Source organism: Saccopteryx leptura, chromosome 2 (assembly GCF_036850995.1).
Source record: "Saccopteryx leptura isolate mSacLep1 chromosome 2, mSacLep1_pri_phased_curated, whole genome shotgun sequence".
NCBI classification, from domain to species: Eukaryota; Metazoa; Chordata; class Mammalia; order Chiroptera; family Emballonuridae; genus Saccopteryx; species Saccopteryx leptura.
The window spans coordinates 320510719-320527264 of record NC_089504.1 but is presented as its reverse complement, the minus strand read 5'-3'; the positions used below and the strand labels follow the sequence as shown (position 1 = coordinate 320527264).

Here is a 16546-nt window from a genome sequence, read left to right as displayed (position 1 = left end):
CAAAGTCACTTTTCTGAGGCATGATGGGATTGTACCACCCCACATCAAAAAGGGTGGGAAAGGCTTAGTCCTAAAACCAAGCCCCAGGATACAAGGATCCTGCTTGCCCACAGCCCGCCCCCAACACACATTAATATCACCTGGGCGACGGGCTTCTACGTGGGCAGTGCCATCTTTAACAAAGTGAGCATAATATATTTTATTTGCCCACCATTTGGCTCTCATGGAATTACATTTTTAAATATGTGGCGTTCATGGCTCTCTCAGCCAAAAAGTTTCCTGACCCCTGAACTAAGTAAGGTGTTGCAATGAAAAACGGATGATTGATGCTTCTCATCTCTCTCCATTCCTGTCTGTCTGTCCCTATCTGTCCCTCTCTCTGACTCTCTATCTCTGTAAAAAAACAAAAAAACAAAAAAAAAAACAGAAAGAAAATGTTGGCTGGGGAAAGGGTGTGGAGATGATTTGGAAATGTAACAGCTGTCTCTCCAGATTGCTGGCCATCCAAATGAAGCACCCATAACGATTTAATCCTGTCTACTTTTTGGCTGAAATGATGACAGGTAGCACAAACTTCAATATATTTTTCAGTTTCACAGCCCAGCACAAGTGGCAGTTATCTGCAGATTGCTCATCGCTTGTGCCAGGTGGCCCCACACTGGGCACAGGCAGTGGCTGATCCTTCACCTCCTAGTATTGCAGGAATCAAACGAGAACAAAAATGCCCAGACAACTTGATGAAGGAAGTAGGGTTTATTAAAGCCGGTGGAGCACGTGGGGATTGTAACTTCAAAATACGGGCTCCCCAAAGTTGATTTTCTTACAGGTTATATTGTGGTAAGGTGCCAGAGAACTGTAAAACTTAGTATTGGCAACGCTATTTTAAAGAGGAAAAGTCAGGCTTTCTGTCCCGTCCTTTCTTTGGAAAATGGAAGGAGAAGGATATGGAAGTTTCCTGACTTACCAGGGTGACTGGGTCATTTAGTTTTAGTTCTCTGAAAGGATTAAGGCAGGGGTCCCCAAACTATGGCCCCGCGGGCCATATGCGGCCCCCTGAGGCCATTTATCCGGAAACCCCCCCCCCCCCCGCACTTCCGGAAGCGGCACCTCTTTCATTGGTGGTCAGTGAGAGGAGCACAGGATCCTGTGTTCCTGGAGTACTGTGGCGGCGCCACAAAGCGCGGTGTCTCGCTCAGGTACAGTACTACTTCTGGTGACGCGGGACGCATGCGTCATGGCTCCGAAAGTGCGTCATATCGCTTGTTACGGCTAGTAGTGACTAATATGGAACCGGACATTGACCATCTCATTAGCCAAAAGCAGGCCCATAGTTCCCATTGAAATACTGGTCAGTTTGTTGATTTAAATTACCTTGTTCTTTATTTTAAATATTGTATTTGTTCCCGTTTTGTTTTTTTACTTTAAAATAAGATATGTGCAGTGTGCATAGGGATTTGTTCATAGTTTTTTTTATAGTCTGGCCCTCCAATGGTCTGAGGGACAGTGAACTGGCCCCTTGTGTAAAAAGTTTGGGGACCCCTGGATTAAGGTTATCTGAAGAACTTCCTTTCCCTTTCAATGAGACAAAATTTACATACCACCCTACACTGATTTTAGCTTTCCCTCCCTTCCTAGAATCCTGAGATTAACATGTACCTCTAGGCAAAGGAGGAAAGATAGACACTAAACGGTTTATGAATGTATTTTGATATGTAAAATAACATCACCATTGTGTTACCTTGAAAGTTTTAACATTTTTAAAATCCCCTAGACCAGTGGTCCCCAACCCCCAGGCCACAGACCGGTACCTGTCCATGGGCCATTTGGTACCAGTCTGCAGAGAAAGAATAAATAACTTACATTATTTCCGTTTTATTTATATTTAAGTCTGAACGATGTTTTATTTTTTAAAAATGACCAGATTCCCTCTGTTACATCCATCTAAGACTCACTCTTGACACTTGTCTTGGTCACGTGATACATTTATCCGTTCCACCCTAAAGGCTGGTCCGTGAAAATATTTTCTGATATTAAACTGGTTCGTGGCCCAAAAATGGTTGGGGACCACTGCCCTAGACAAATGTTATAAGCTTGTTAATGATTGTGTCATGCTGTCATACCCTCCCCCCCCCAATCTGTATGTGGTCAAAGGGTATATGACTAACGTCTGAGATATATTTGGGGCTGCATGATTTCGGTCAGATATGCCCCGTGTTAGTCATATGTGGCCAGCATATTAATAAATCTCCTCCTTTTAATAAAACCTTTCAAAATTCATTTGGACTTGGTGTCTTTACGTAAACCTGGGGAAGTGAGGTACGGTACTTTACATCATTATTGAGGTACGGTACTTTACAACAATATACCTTTATAGTATCTAAGCAATGGGCATTGTTGGTCAAATAAGTTTGTAAATATGATATATATGTTTGCTCGCTTGTGACTTATATTGGGTGTGGGGGACAGGCTATAAGCAGGCCAGGTCGTTGTAGCCTGGGGTTTGGTTTTGGGACTAAGCTTTTCCCCACACCCTTGACTGATTGTATTATCTGGGTGGTGCACTCTCATGAGGAATCCAATTATGCCTTGGATAAGTGACTTTGTATCAGAGACTTCCTTGTTTGTATATTGGATTAAGGGATTTTGGTTTTCTACACTATAAAGTGGGACAGACCAGGAGCTTGGACACACGGTTCCTGCTATCACAATTGCAGGGCTTCCCTGATCCCTTGCCCTTCATGGGAAGAGCTGGTTTTCTGCTTTTCCCTTGTCTTCTTTTGTGGTTTGCCTGTCTTGGTGAGACGCCAATAAATAGGATGGCCCCCCATCCTCTGACTCCGCCATTTCTTTATCGTCTTCCTGAATCCAATGGGAACCTGTATGTGAATGGCCACGATGGCGGCTCCTGGCCTTACAGGCATGAGATTTCTTTGTTTATTATTATTATTATTTTTACAGAGACAGAGAGAGAGTCAGAGAGAGGGACAGACAAACAGAAACAGAGAGAGATGAGAAGCATCAATCATTAGTTTTTTGTTGTGACACCTTAGTTGTTCATTGATTACTTTCTCATATGTGCCTTGACCTTGGGCTTTCAGCAGACCGAGTGACCCCTTGCTCAAGCCAGTGACCTTGGGTCCAAGCTGGTGAGCCTTGCTCAAACCAGATGAGCCTACGCTCAAGCTGGCAACCTCTGGGTCTCGAACCTGGTCCTCTGCATCCCAGACCAATGCACTATCCACTGTGCCACCATCTGGTCAGGCTGATTTCTTTGTTTAAGGTTTCCCAAGACTCGAGAGGGGAGGTGTAAATCCAGTAGCCATGGCTACCATCACAGCCGCCTGGCTCATGCAGGTTCGCATTAGATTCAGACAGATAGTAATGAAACAATGGAGCCAAAAACTGGTGGGCCATTACCTTTCATCTTAGCTTGCACCTGGTGGCAAGTAAAAACATACACTGGGCTCCAAAACTCACTCATTCAGTGCTCACAAAGCTAGTGACTATCTGAGTTTCCTAGAATCAAAGGTTTCTAGCTCACTAGCCTTATTGACCTCTGTTCCCCATCTTCTTCTCTCTGCACAAACTCTGCACAAACTGGCTTCTCCTTCAGCACTCCACCATCTTGGCTGCTTCTCCTCTTCTCCACATGGCCTTTATCTGCTCTCCTCCTAGGACGTAATCACTCTTCTCCCAGAACAACATGATCTCTCTTCCTTTTAAAACCTTTTGGCGTGAAAGCCCCCCCCCCCCAACACACATTAATACAATCACTCCCATCCCAAGCAATCACCTGGGTGATGGGCTTCCACGTGGGCAGCGCTATCTTTAACAAAGTGAGCATAATATATTTTATCTGCCCAACATGAGGGAAAGTTTCAGGAGGGTCAGCAAGGGGGTTTCCAGATCACTGATCATAGTTACATACAGATCCTGTTATTCTTGCTTTGTATTGTAAGTGACTCTAAGCACCCATTTAGAGAACTATGGGATGTAGTTAATTTATCACTGGCTGACTCGGTTACCCCTGCTGGTTCCTTTCCCTTGTATTCTTTTCGTTTCTTCCTTCTTCAGGGAAGAGGGGGTGTTGGTCAAATAAGTTTGTAAATATGATGTATATGTTTGCTCGCTTTGAGTGTGGGAGACAGATTGTAAACTGGCAAAGTCATTATAGCCTAAGGCTTAGTTTTAAGACTAAGCCTTTCCCTCCCTTCTAATATATACTAAGGTCTTCTCAAAATTAAGCTTTTCCCCAAACCCTTGACTGTTGCATGGTAGGGGGTGCCACACTCTTTTGAGGAATCCCATTTATGCCTCAGATAGGTGGCTTTGTATCAGAGACTTCCTTATTTGTATATTGGCTTAAAGGCTTTAATTTTCTACACTATAAAATGAAGCAGACCAGAGGCTCTCGCTCTCTTTTGGTTCCTGCTATCAGCATTGCAGAGGCTTCCCTAATCCCTTACCCTCTGCTTTTCCCTTGGCTTTTCTTCTGGCTTGCCTGTTTTGGTGAGACACCAGTAAACAGAATGGCCCACCATCCTCCAATTCAGCCATTTCTTTACCGTCTGCCCAAATTCAATGATAACCTGCATGTGAATGGCCACGATGGCAGCCCCTGGCCATACAGGGGGCCTGCCCCTCCATCCTTACTAGGAGGCTCCAGAGCCAGTGCCCCTGTTGGACAGCTTCAGACCACACCGGAGTACAACCCAATCACCTCCATGACCGACACACTCACGGGGTGGAACTGGTGCTCACCAAGGCCCTACCTGAAACATATTCTGCTCCCTAGGGTCGACTCCTGCACAACAGCTTCTCCTCTGTAGTCACAAGAGCCTGAGGGTCAATCCCTCCCAGTGACACCAACAGCAATCAAGGCTTAACTATAATAGGACAGTGCTCACACACAGGGGCACACATGGAGCACCCAGCTTGGGTGACTGGGGAGGCTATGCCACTGGGCCCTACAGGACACCTACTATACAAGGCTACTCTACCAAGTCTTGGAGATGTTGTAGCTCTATCTAATACATAGAAACAAACACAGGGAAGCAGACAAAATGTGGAGACAAAGGAAAAGGCCCCAAGTAAAAGAACAGGAGAAATCTCCAGAAAAAGAATTAAATGAAATAGTAGCAAGCAAACTATCAGATACAGAGTTAAAAACAATGGTTATAAGGCTGCTCAAAGAGCTTAGTGAAAACTTTAACAGCAAGAAAAAGAACATAGAAACAAAAAAAGAACAAAAAAATCAGAAATGAAAGATACAGTGACTGAAATGAAAAATAATTTACAAGGAATCAATAGTAGAGTAGATGAAGCCAAGAATCAATACCACACCTCCCCACAACTCTCAAAGCCCTCTACCTTTCATGCCTTCTCCTGACTACAAACTCATAATATCAGGCTCTCTCTGGGAAAACAAATGTGAGGACAAGGGAAAGGAAGAAGGGTCCTGCACAGCCCTGAGGATGATCACATCCCACAACAGAGAAAAAGGCCAAAATGTGAACATAGGAGGTCAAGTCAGAAGAACTTGGAGAGACAACTATGCTTCCAGAGTCCAGAGATGTCACTTCCATCCATCCATCATCCTACCCACCTGAGCAAAGGTGATCCCAGTCTATGGAGGGAAGGGTCTCATCAATCCCTAGTCAAGACTCCAGGCTGCCCCCAAAGCTAAGGAGAAGTCACCAAGTAGAGTGGAACAAGTTCGGGCCTTAAAGTTAAGAGTCCTGATTCTCCTCTTGGCTCTGTCACTAACTAGCTGCGTAAACAAGGTCATATGGCTTCACCTTCTGGATTTTAGTCTCCTCACCTATAAAATGGGGACAGGTGAACCAGAAAGTGAGTGGGGGCTTTCCAGCTTCGACATTCCATGGAGGACCCTTTAGCCCCTTAATGTCACAATATGGAACCAAATCATGACTGGCTTATTGCCTCACCCAACTTTGCTGTTCTCTTGGTCTTGCCCTGCATGGGCTTGCCCTGGACCTCCCTGCTTGTGTTCTTCTGTTATGGGCGACTCTTGCCATGGCTCAGGACTGAAGGTGAACAGAGCGCAGGTGGTGCTGGGACCCAAAGGAGCCCAAGATCAGAGAAGGGGACCAGGCAGGGTCAGGCTGCTCCCAGGACAGCGTGATCCTCACCTGCTTCTCTCCTATAATCTCTACAAGGAGACCATGTCAAAGTTGTCCCTGAAGTTTTATGAGCGTACAGCCCAGATTGTGTGGAACGAGTTCATGGAGGCCACCTGGAACTATGTCACCAATGTCACCAAAAAAAAATTTGAGAGGAGATGGTGTGACACCACTTGCATCCCAGCCCCTTCTCCCTTGCTCTTCTCAGGGGCCCCAGGGGGTAGGAGATCCACACCTTCTGCCCCCTGGCCAGAGCTAGAGGAAAGAGAAAAGTCCCAAAGTATATGTAAAAGCAGGCTGCAAGCTCCATGCCTCTTGGGAACACTAAACACTCTGTAGGCAAGGATCTCTTGCTGCTTTCCCCTTTTATATATCACCTACTTGCTTTTAGGGACCCAGGCTCCCTCCTTTCTACCTCTTACCAAATCTTTAATGATTCTAAACCATTAAAAGGGGCTTTGGAAGGGGGTTGGAGGTCTGTGAGTCCAATATGAGACCCTTACTCTCTCCCACAGCCTCCCACAACAAATATGGTGACCTTCCTTCCAGCTGCACAAGGACATGTAGAAGTCCCAGCACGTGCTGTACTTTGGCTCTGGGGCCCGCCTTTTTTTTTTTTTTTAAATAAAAGCAGTGAGGTTTTTTATTTTTATTTTTTACAGAGACATAGAGTGAGTCAGAGAGAGGGTTAGACAGGGACAGACAGGAACGGAGAGAGATGAGAAGCATCAATCATTAGTTTTTCATTGCACGTTGCAACACCTTAGTTGTTCATTGATTGCTTTCTCATATGTGCCTTGACCGCAGGCCTTCAGCAGACCGAGTAACCCCTTGCTGGAGCCAGCGACCTTGGGTTCAAGTTGGTGGGCTTTTGCTCAAACCAGATGAGCCCGCGCTCAAGCTGGTGACCTCAGGGTTTCGAACCTGGGTCCTCTGCATCCCAGTCCGATGCTCTATCCACTGCGCCACCACCTGGTCAGGCAAGGGGCCCACCTTTTAAGAGGGCCAGGTTCTAGGGTGCATGCTCCCCACCCCAGGTGTGGATGGGCCAGCTGGTAGAGAACCAGAGTGAGGCAGGAGGGAGGTCGCTGGAGCAGGGCCGGAGCTTCCTCTGGGAGAGGAAGGAAGCAAGCTGGTGGGAAGATACCTCAAGGGGGTGGGCCCACAGCACAAACCTGCCCTGGGTGACACCTGCCCCTCCAGTACAACCAGCTTCTGGCCTACATGAAGACAGCTGTACAGCGTGGCCCAGGTGTGCCTGAAGGAGGGGTCCTGCCTACCCTGGAGGCTCATGCCCAGGGCCGCTCAAGTCCTGCCCCTGCCCAATTGCAGTCTCCAGTACCAGCCCCTTTCAGGCGCCTCCCAACTCCCATCCTCCTCCCTGCCCACTGTGCTCCCTTGTTTGAGGGATAGTTGCTGCCTTCAGCAAGTGAGAGCCTAAGGCAAGAGGGAGTGGGTGTGCCTGACCAGGCAGTGGCACAGTGGATGGAGCATCGGACTGGGATGCAGAGGACCCAGGTTCGAGACCCCGAGGTCGCCAGCTTGAGCGCAGGCTCATCTGGTTTGAGCAAAAGCTCACCAGCTTGAACCCAAGGTCGCTGGCTCCAGCAAAGTGTTACTCGGTCTGCTGAAGACCCACGGTCAAGGCACATATGAGAAAGCAATCAACGAACAACTAAGGTGTTGCAATGCGCAATAAAAAACTAATGATTGAGCCTGACCAGGCGGTGGCGCAGTGGATAGAGCATCAGACTGGGATGCAGAGGACCCAGGTTCAAGACCCCGAGGTCGCCAGCTTGAGCGCGGGCTCATCTGGTTTGAGCAAAAAGCCCACTAGCTTGAACCCAAGGTCGCTGCCTCCAGCAAGGGGTTACTCAGTCTGCTGGAGGCCCACAGTCAAGGCACATATGAGAAAGCAATCAATGAACAACTAAGGTGTTGCAACGTGCAATGAAAAACTAATGATTGATGCTTCTCATCTCTCTCCATTCCTGTCTGTCTGTCCCTGTCTATCCCTCTCTCTGACTCACTCTCTGTCTCTGTAAAAAATAAATAAAATTAAAAACAAAACTAATGATTGATGCTTCTCATCTCTCTTCGTTCCTGTCTATCCCTCTCTCTGACTCACTCTCTATCTCTGTAATAAATAAATAAATTTAAAAAAAAAAAGAGGGAGTGGGTGTCCCACCTTGGCTTCTTTTCTGGTACAGACCTCACAGAAGTCTGCCGCCTCCTGGGACCAGAAGGAGCTGCTGTGGGCCTGGTGAGGCTGACAGGATGCTACGGGCCACAAGCTTCATGTCATCTTTGAGCGCTATGTGCGACTCAGCAGCAAGGCTGCGAGGCTCAAGGTGAGACCCCACCCCCACCCGCCAGCCTGGCCTGAGCTTGCACAGGTCTCAGGTCAATGCCTTGAGAGAGGAGGGCAGTAGTAGGACCTGCAGATGGAAACCCTGAGCCCTGCAACTGGGGTGGGCAAAGCTTGTTCATCCACTGTGTTGTTCCACTAATTGACTGACTACCTACTAGGTGCTGGTGCTGGGGACGGAGGTTCTGAGGATGCACAGGTGAAAGAACAGAGAAGGTGCCTGACCTTCGAGGGTGTGCAGTCCTCGGAGAGACAGACAATATTCATGTAAACACACATCTCCAGTCACCACTCAGACTGAATGCTGAGAAGGAAGGGGCTGCTGAGAGAGGGAATAAGGAGAGACCTGCTTCAGAGAGGTGGTCAGGGAGGGCCTCTCTGACACTTACCCAAGGCCTGCAAGATGGGAACAGCCAGGCAAGCATGCAGTAAAAGAGCACACGGGCTCCAAGGTGGGAGAAGCTGGTGTCTAGAAGGATCTGAAAGAAGCCAGTGTGGGCAGAGGGCTTGGGTGGGCAGGGGTCACGGTGGGGGAGAGAGGGCCAGGGCTTCATCCAGGTCCTATGTATCCAGGGGAGGTTGCCGAGTATGCACACTGCTATGTGCTTGTCCCTCCCTGATCTCATCCAGTATGGACAGTGGCCTTGGCAGGTATTTTTCCCATTTGGCAGATGAAGACCCCCAAGGATCAGGCAGGTCAAGTGGCTTCTCCACAGGTACCTAGGTCTCCTGCCCTGCCAGGCCAGGGTGGAAGGGGTGGTGGTGAGCCCTGTGGCAGTCCAAATCCGAATCTAACATGCTGGAACACGACCTGGAACAGCTTTGCCAGGAGCTGCGGCCACTCTACCTGAACCTGTGCGCCTACGTGCGCTGGGCCCTGCACTGCTACTGCAGCTGAGGTTACCAATGTGAGGGGCCCATCGCTGTCCACTGCCTGGGGAAAGCCCCTGCTGGCGTGGAGGTGGGGAGGCAGAGGAGGCCTCCAAGCAGGCATTCAGTAAGGGCAGAGACCGTCTCCCACTGCCTCTGAGCCCCTTCACTCCCCATCCAGGGAACATGTGGGATCAGTCACGGGTCAGAATCTTAGACCTGCCTGACTAGGCAGTGGCGCAGTGGATAGAGTGTCGGACTGGGATGTGGAAGGACCCAGGTTCGAGACCCCGAGGTCGCCAGCTTGAGCGTGGGCTCATCTGGTTAGAGCAAAAGCTCACCAGCTTGGAGCCAAGGTCGCTGGCTCAAGCAAGGGGTTACTTGGTCTGCTGAAGGCCTGCGGTCAAGGGACATATGAGAAAGCAATCAATGAACAACTAAGGTGTCGCAACAAAAAACTGATGATTGATGCTTCTCATCTCTCCACATTCCTGTCTGTCTGTCCCTATCTATCCCTCTCTTTGACTCTCTCTCTCTCTGTCCCTGTAAAAAAAAGAAAGAAAAAAAAAAAAAAAAGAGAATCTTAGACCTGGACCTGCCCTTCCCGACGAAGCCTCCCAAGGATATCACAAAGATCATATAATCTAGGTGAGTGCTCAGCCTCGTCTGCCCCTGCCTACTCCACACCCTTGGCCATCTCTCTGGGGCTTCTTTCCTCCCCTCCCAAGTTCTAGAAAAATCCAATGGTGGAAAAGCCAACTGAGGGGCAGGAGGTGGAGTGCCACCCCTCCACCTGAGACTTCTACAATGGTGAGGATTTCAGGTGCTCACCCGGCGGCCAGCACCACCTCCTGCCTCTCTCCCGCTCTTCCTCTACTCCTGCTCTCCACCTATCTGCCTGTCTTAGCAAGTGTGCTCAAGGAGAGGTGGGCAGGGTGGAGGACAAGGGAGGGGGGATGTGAGCCAGCAACATGGAAGAAATGGGTGTGAGAGCAAAAGGCTAGTCTCCAGCCCCAAACTGACTCCAGAACACAGAATTTTTCACCATGGTGCTCCCATCAATCAAAGGATACAGGTCTGGTGGGATTAAACCTGGGTTTACTGGTTTCAAGACCAGTATTCCAACCATTGGCATGGTCTTTTGCCCAGTGAATTTCAACTGATTTCTGTAAGTTCATTTCCCTAATTGGTCAAGGTCATCTTGAGTTTTATTCCTATCTCCCGGAGGATTAACAAAGCCACATCATTCAATATTCTTTGCAAATGTAATGAGCATATTTGTGATCCCACCATGCAGTTTGTTAACCTCTAGGCCAGATGGAGCTGCGAGACTGACCCCTTGGCTTCACTCCCAGGGAGGGCTGCACCTTGTCCACCTAAAGTCTACTTAGTCTATTTGCTTTTCCATCTTTTTACACTACAGGGGTTTATTCTAGTCGACTGCCCAGGTTAGGGCTTTTCCAAATGCAAGAAACATAAAGAACTTCTCTGCTCTTTGCGTTGTCTCTGACTGCCCATCATTTATTCATTCAGCAAACATTCACTTGTGCACATACCCACCAGCCTGCCCTATATCCAGCAGGGGGCAATGGGCCACTGGATAAATCAGTAACCATAATACAAGAAAGGATCCGGTGCAGTAGAAAAGGGCTTTAGTGAACATGCAAAGAGGGCAAGGAGGTCACGCCAGGAGACCAAGGAGGAGTCTCTGTCCCCAAATACAGAAATGCAGAAAATAGCAGACATTTGTTTTTGATACATCAACTGACTTTTAACTCTAATCCTTCATTCCACTTGATCAGTGGTACATTTGACTCAGTCATTCTCACCACTTCCCTCCCTCACCCCAAGGGTACTCAAGGCTCCTAGGGTCAGACTTGGCACCAAAGCATGTAAAGGCCTAGCCACACATTGCTGGTCCCTGCTCACCAGCATCACTGTCCAGACTGCTGCTCAGGGCAGACCCCCGAGTTCCAGGTTTAGGACTTTGAACACCGTTTTCTGGGCAGAGTGCAGAGGAGAGGTCTCTGAGCAAGAGAGATGTCATGAGCTTTAAGGAAGTGAGATGATAGCAGAGTGAAGTATGGGCGGTGGAGGGGAGAAGTATGTCAATGTTTGCATGGGAGAAGTGTTAGAGTAAGAGTCTTGGCTTTTCTTCTGCCTGATGTATCTTAAAACTTGATTTTACTCCTTTTGATTCATCTTCCTAAATGTAATTGCCCTGAGCCAGCCTCTGGGCTGGTTATTCTGGGGATGGAGGGTCTAAGTGAGCTTCACCCGAGTTCCCAAAGTCCCCCTGCAACATCCAGCCAGCATGGCGGGCCTGCCTTTGTCCATAAGGCCTGTTGCTACCACCTTGGAGCTGAGCACTCCGGGCAGCACCCACCTGCCAACTTTGCAAGCTTCATGTGCTCCTCACACGGGCCGTCCACTGTGCTTAGGGTCAAACCTCTTGTCCTGCCCCATCTGAAGGACGTTCTGAATAAGCAGATTCCCCCACAATGTCCTTCCTTTTTCCCAGGACCCAGCATCTGATATAATCCTATTGCCTAAAGTCAGTTGTAGACTTTTGTTTTTGTTTTTTTCTTTTAATCTTGATGACTTTTCTCTACCATTTCTCTTGGATCTGAACTATATTTCTTCTCCAGTGGTTTCTGCCAAGGATTCACTGACCTTTAGTTTCTCCCACCTTACCCTTTTCCTAGCAATGTGTATAAGTCTTTGCAAACTACAAAGTCCTCTTTTGCCACCAATATGTGACTTAATCCTCACCACAACAAAAGGTAGGTCAATGGGGCCCATTTTATGGATGAGAAAACTGAAGCTGATTGCCTGAGGTTATGCAACCCATAAGTAGTACTACTGGGTCTTGAACCTGGGTCCTGTTAGTCTAGACTTCACACTCTGACTTCTGGGCCCTTACGCCCCACCTGTCTCCTGGTCAGATCAGAAAAACAGGTTGAAAAGGATCAACATGTGCCCTCTGCTGCCTACTCTGGAGATTCTGAGGCAGAGGAGCCCCAAGCCTTGGCTTCAGCACACTCTGTACCTTGGTATGTGGGCCCCCTGCCACCAAGTCCTGGGACAGAGCTGACATTTGTGCAGTACTGCAGTCAGTGCACAGAGCACATCCCATGCTCATTATCTCTCTAATCTTCCCAAACTCTCCCTGTGAGACCAGCAAGGGCTAAAGGGCTGCTTCTCCCTGCTGACATTGAACCCTTTATGGGAAACAGTGTCTCAAGGCTATCTGAGTCTAGGAGAATAATAATCATTACAGTAGTGGCCCTGGCCGGATGGCTCAGTGGTAGAGCGTCGGCCTGGTGTGCAGGAGTCCTGGGTTCGATTCCCGACCAGGCCACACAGGAGAAGCGCCCATCTGCTTCTCCACCCCTCCCCCTCTCCTTCCTCTCTGTCTCTCTCTTCCCCTCCCGCAGCCAAGGCTCCATTGGAGCAAAGTTGGCCCGGGCACTGAGGATGGCTCTGTGGCCTCTGCCTCAGGCGCTAGAGTGGCTCTGGTTGCAACAGAGCAACGCCCCAGATGGGCGGAGCATCACCCCCTGGTGGGCATGCCTAGTGGATCTCAATCAGGCGCATGCGGGAGTCTGTCAGACTGCCTCCCGTTTCCAACTTCAGAAAAATACAAAAAAAAATCATTACAGTAGTAATAATAAAAATAATGATAGTACTTTTTATTCTTCTCTCCTATATGAAGAACTAACATTTATTGCCTGCCCACTTTGCTCTCAACATTGTCTTTGTTTAATCATTACAACAAGCCTAGGAGAGAGGTACTATTATTCAGAAAGTTATGTTACTTGCCCAAGGTCCCATAGCTACTGAATGACAGTGTCAGGATTCAAACCTAGGTTGGTCTTATTTCAAAGCTTGTGATGTTTATCTACTATGCTGAGCTCTGTGGGGAAAGTCTGGTTGTCAAAGCCCTGGGCCCTAGGGATGGGCATACTGAAGGGGCCCCACAAGCACCAGCTGATGCCCCCACACAGCCTCAGGGCTGTACCCACTCTCCCAGGGATGTCCTAAAGCTGGGTTTAAGCAAACCCTGGCCAGAGGTCCTGCAGAAGGTAACTGGGCAAACCAAAATATCTGCAAAGGTCCTTATGACCTACTTTAGGCCTGTGCTAACCTGGCTAGTCACCAAACATGTGCACCATATCCTGGTCTGGCCCCACTCCAGCTGTTCCTTTGCAGGTTTGATAATCTGACCCTGGTCCCAGCTCTGGTGCAGCCCCAAGCCCTACCATAGCCTGCCCTGGGCCAGCCCTTACCCCAACCCAGCCTTAACCCCTAGTCCATCTCTGACCTGGCTTGAATGAGCATAGAACTGCAGCTGCGTGACCTTGTCTGCACCTGCTGCAGCCTTGACCAAGACCACAGCCCACGCCCCAGCCCATGCCCCACTTGCTTCCCTATGCATTGTCTAGCTAGGCTGCCAGGCTGGCATCTAAGCACAGGGTGGCATCTTGCCTCCTGACCCTTGCACAGAGCCATTGCTGGTCACCATAGGGTATGTAGCCCTACCTGTGCCCATCATCTCTTCTGCTTCTCTTTCTCACTCTCCTTCCAGGGCAATGCACTCAACTGTGGCTTGGAAGGTAGGCACCTGAGGCTGCAGGAAAAGGCCAGTGGCAGTCAAATCCTCTCTGATTGCCACAGGGCAACTCAAGACCCTCTCCCCAGTTCCACCAGCTCTATAAGACTGGGGAGAACTCCAGAACTGAGTCTGGAGCTGGACAACGACCAGGCTAAATTGGGCAGTGGGTGTTGCTTGCCCCAAACTTTGTTCTGTTCCTGGTGGCCTTACTGCTGGCCTGAAGGCTATACCCCCTGGAAAAAAAGGTCACTGGCCCAAAACACCGCTGCACAGGACACCAATCCACTTGAGACACCACCCAATGCCCACTTCCTGAGCAAAACCGTAAAACCCAGCCAGGTTGACAAAAGATAGTGGATTTTGCTGGGTCTATGCCTGGTCCTAATGCTGTGCTCAAACAGCCTGACCATTTGAATTTTCACACCGCACAATACTAAACCTCAGTGGGTGAGTGCTGAATGGTGGATCTGGGACTAGACACTAGTGCCACTGGGAGGCTAGGGGGCAGGAGGAGGATGACCAAGCCACAGAGTATTGTGGGGAGACCAGGGAGAGTACAGCTTGCATGCCTAGTGCCCAACTGCAGTTGGATGCAGCAGACCTGGGTATATAGGGAGTGGTAACTGTGTGTGTGAGCTTATGTATGCAAGTCCATGTGTATAGGCTACTGACTCTGTGATTCTATGTAATTCCATACATTCTGTGTATACCTTGGGTTCCATGCCAACTTTCTTCTGTTAGGGACTCAGGAACCATGGTGTTAGTAGCTATGTCCCTCCAAAACAGCCTCTACCCCAATTCACCCCCAGAACTGGTTCTTCACACAGCCTGTTTTCTTCAGACACCCATCTGTGGAGCTGAACTCAGACAGCTGTGCCCGAGGAATACCTGCTTTGGTTAGAAACAGAACACTGCTTCAGTCCCCTTTTAAAGTGTATTCAAGTAGAATTAGACATTCCTGTGCAAATCATTGGTGTCCAGTTCATGAGCACTGTGCTCTGAATACCTGCCAGCACATCTTTCTGCTGATCTTCTGGCCTGCCCTGTGATGGGCTGCATAATCCAGCTCTCTAAAGCTACTTGTTAGCTGTCTGAGATGCAAGTAGCCTCACAAAATAACCCATGGCCCTCCCTGCCCCAGTTCAGTCCCTCCCAAATGGAGACAGCGGGTAGCTGGGCACCAAGCCAGACTTGATTAATGATTGACTTCTTGAATATTTAAACAAAGCTCATCTCCAGCCACTCCGCTCCAGAGATGGCCTTGTTCAACACACACACCTGCTGCCCGGCCGGTTGCCCTGGGGATTGAGCACAGGACAAACAGCACCTTCCCAGACTCAGTGGAGGAGGAAAAGACAGGGAGGGAATGCTGTTAGCGGACTCTAGGGACGAACCTGGGTAGAGAGAAGGAAGATCTCTACTCTTGCCCCTTCTAGCCCTATTTTTCCAGCCTGGGTATGCTTGCCAAGAAGACAAGCTGAGTTTGAATTGGTGCTCCCAGGGCTCCTGGGGAGGCTGAGAATTAGTGCCTTCAGAGATTAGGGGAGCCTTGAGGGGAAGTAGCATTACAGCTAGTCACCTAAAGAGGAGGCATCAGGGCTGCAGTTGAGCTGATGGGAGGGTGACCAAAAGATGAGACTGGCTCTCTCTAGATTCAGAAGTCGGGGGTTCAGGGAACAGAGGGACTGGGCTGGATTTTTCATGAACCCTACCTCTGCCCAGGTTTCAAGAGGTCTTCCTAAACTGTGGCTGAACCCACACATTTTCTGCTCAACCAGATGCTTCACAACACCCTTGTTTGATGTCTCTGTCACTATGTTGCTGCTGTAATGTCCTTATTGGTCCCCATTACCAGCTGTCAGCTCTATGAGGGCAGGACACCTGTCATGACTGTGCTCCTGTGTAACACTTGTACCCAGCACAGACCGTGACACCTAGTGGGGACTTGAGAAATGTTTGAATGAGTGAGTGAGTGAATGAGTCTCCCACTGCCCAAGTCCCTCCTCAGAGCTCAGCACCCCATGCACTGAGTCCATGAAAAACAGCCTTATCTTTCTTCCAGAGCTACTCTGCCCCCCCCCCCCACACACACATATACACAGGGGCATCCAGGACAATTCTTGCCACCCACTTCAGGAGCCCACATTTGCAGCTATCCCATTCCTCAGCCACAGTGGCCAATGAGACCACCATCAGACATTGTGGCTCTGAGGGGCAAAGGCCCACCCAGCCCAAGACTCCAAGCCTCTCACCTGGACACACCAGCAAAAGCCTCACTGAGCCTCTTTGTCCATCCTCTCTCCCCATCCACTGTTGTAAAGTTTATTTCACCAAAATATTTCCTTCATGTTTAACTACATAAGAACTTGATTGTCCATCAGTTAAATTTAGATGTTCAAAATGTCGTCTGAGAGTCTTTATCAGTTCTCTTTTTCTCCACCCTCAACTCTCCCAGCCTCCAGCTCAACCCTTTTCCACTGATTGTGCCACAGGCCTACTCCAAGCTCCACAAGATGCTCAGTGAAAAGAAGTCCCTGTCTCTCCCTCCTT

The 16546-nt window shown here is 49.1% G+C and overlaps 1 protein-coding gene across 1 annotated transcript in view; it reads right to left on the bottom strand.

The window, feature by feature from the left end:
- STRADA (STE20 related adaptor alpha) overlaps positions 1-16546 on the bottom strand; it is a 424012-nt gene that overhangs the window by 198816 nt on the left and 208650 nt on the right. The gene's annotated exons all lie outside the window — the stretch shown is intronic.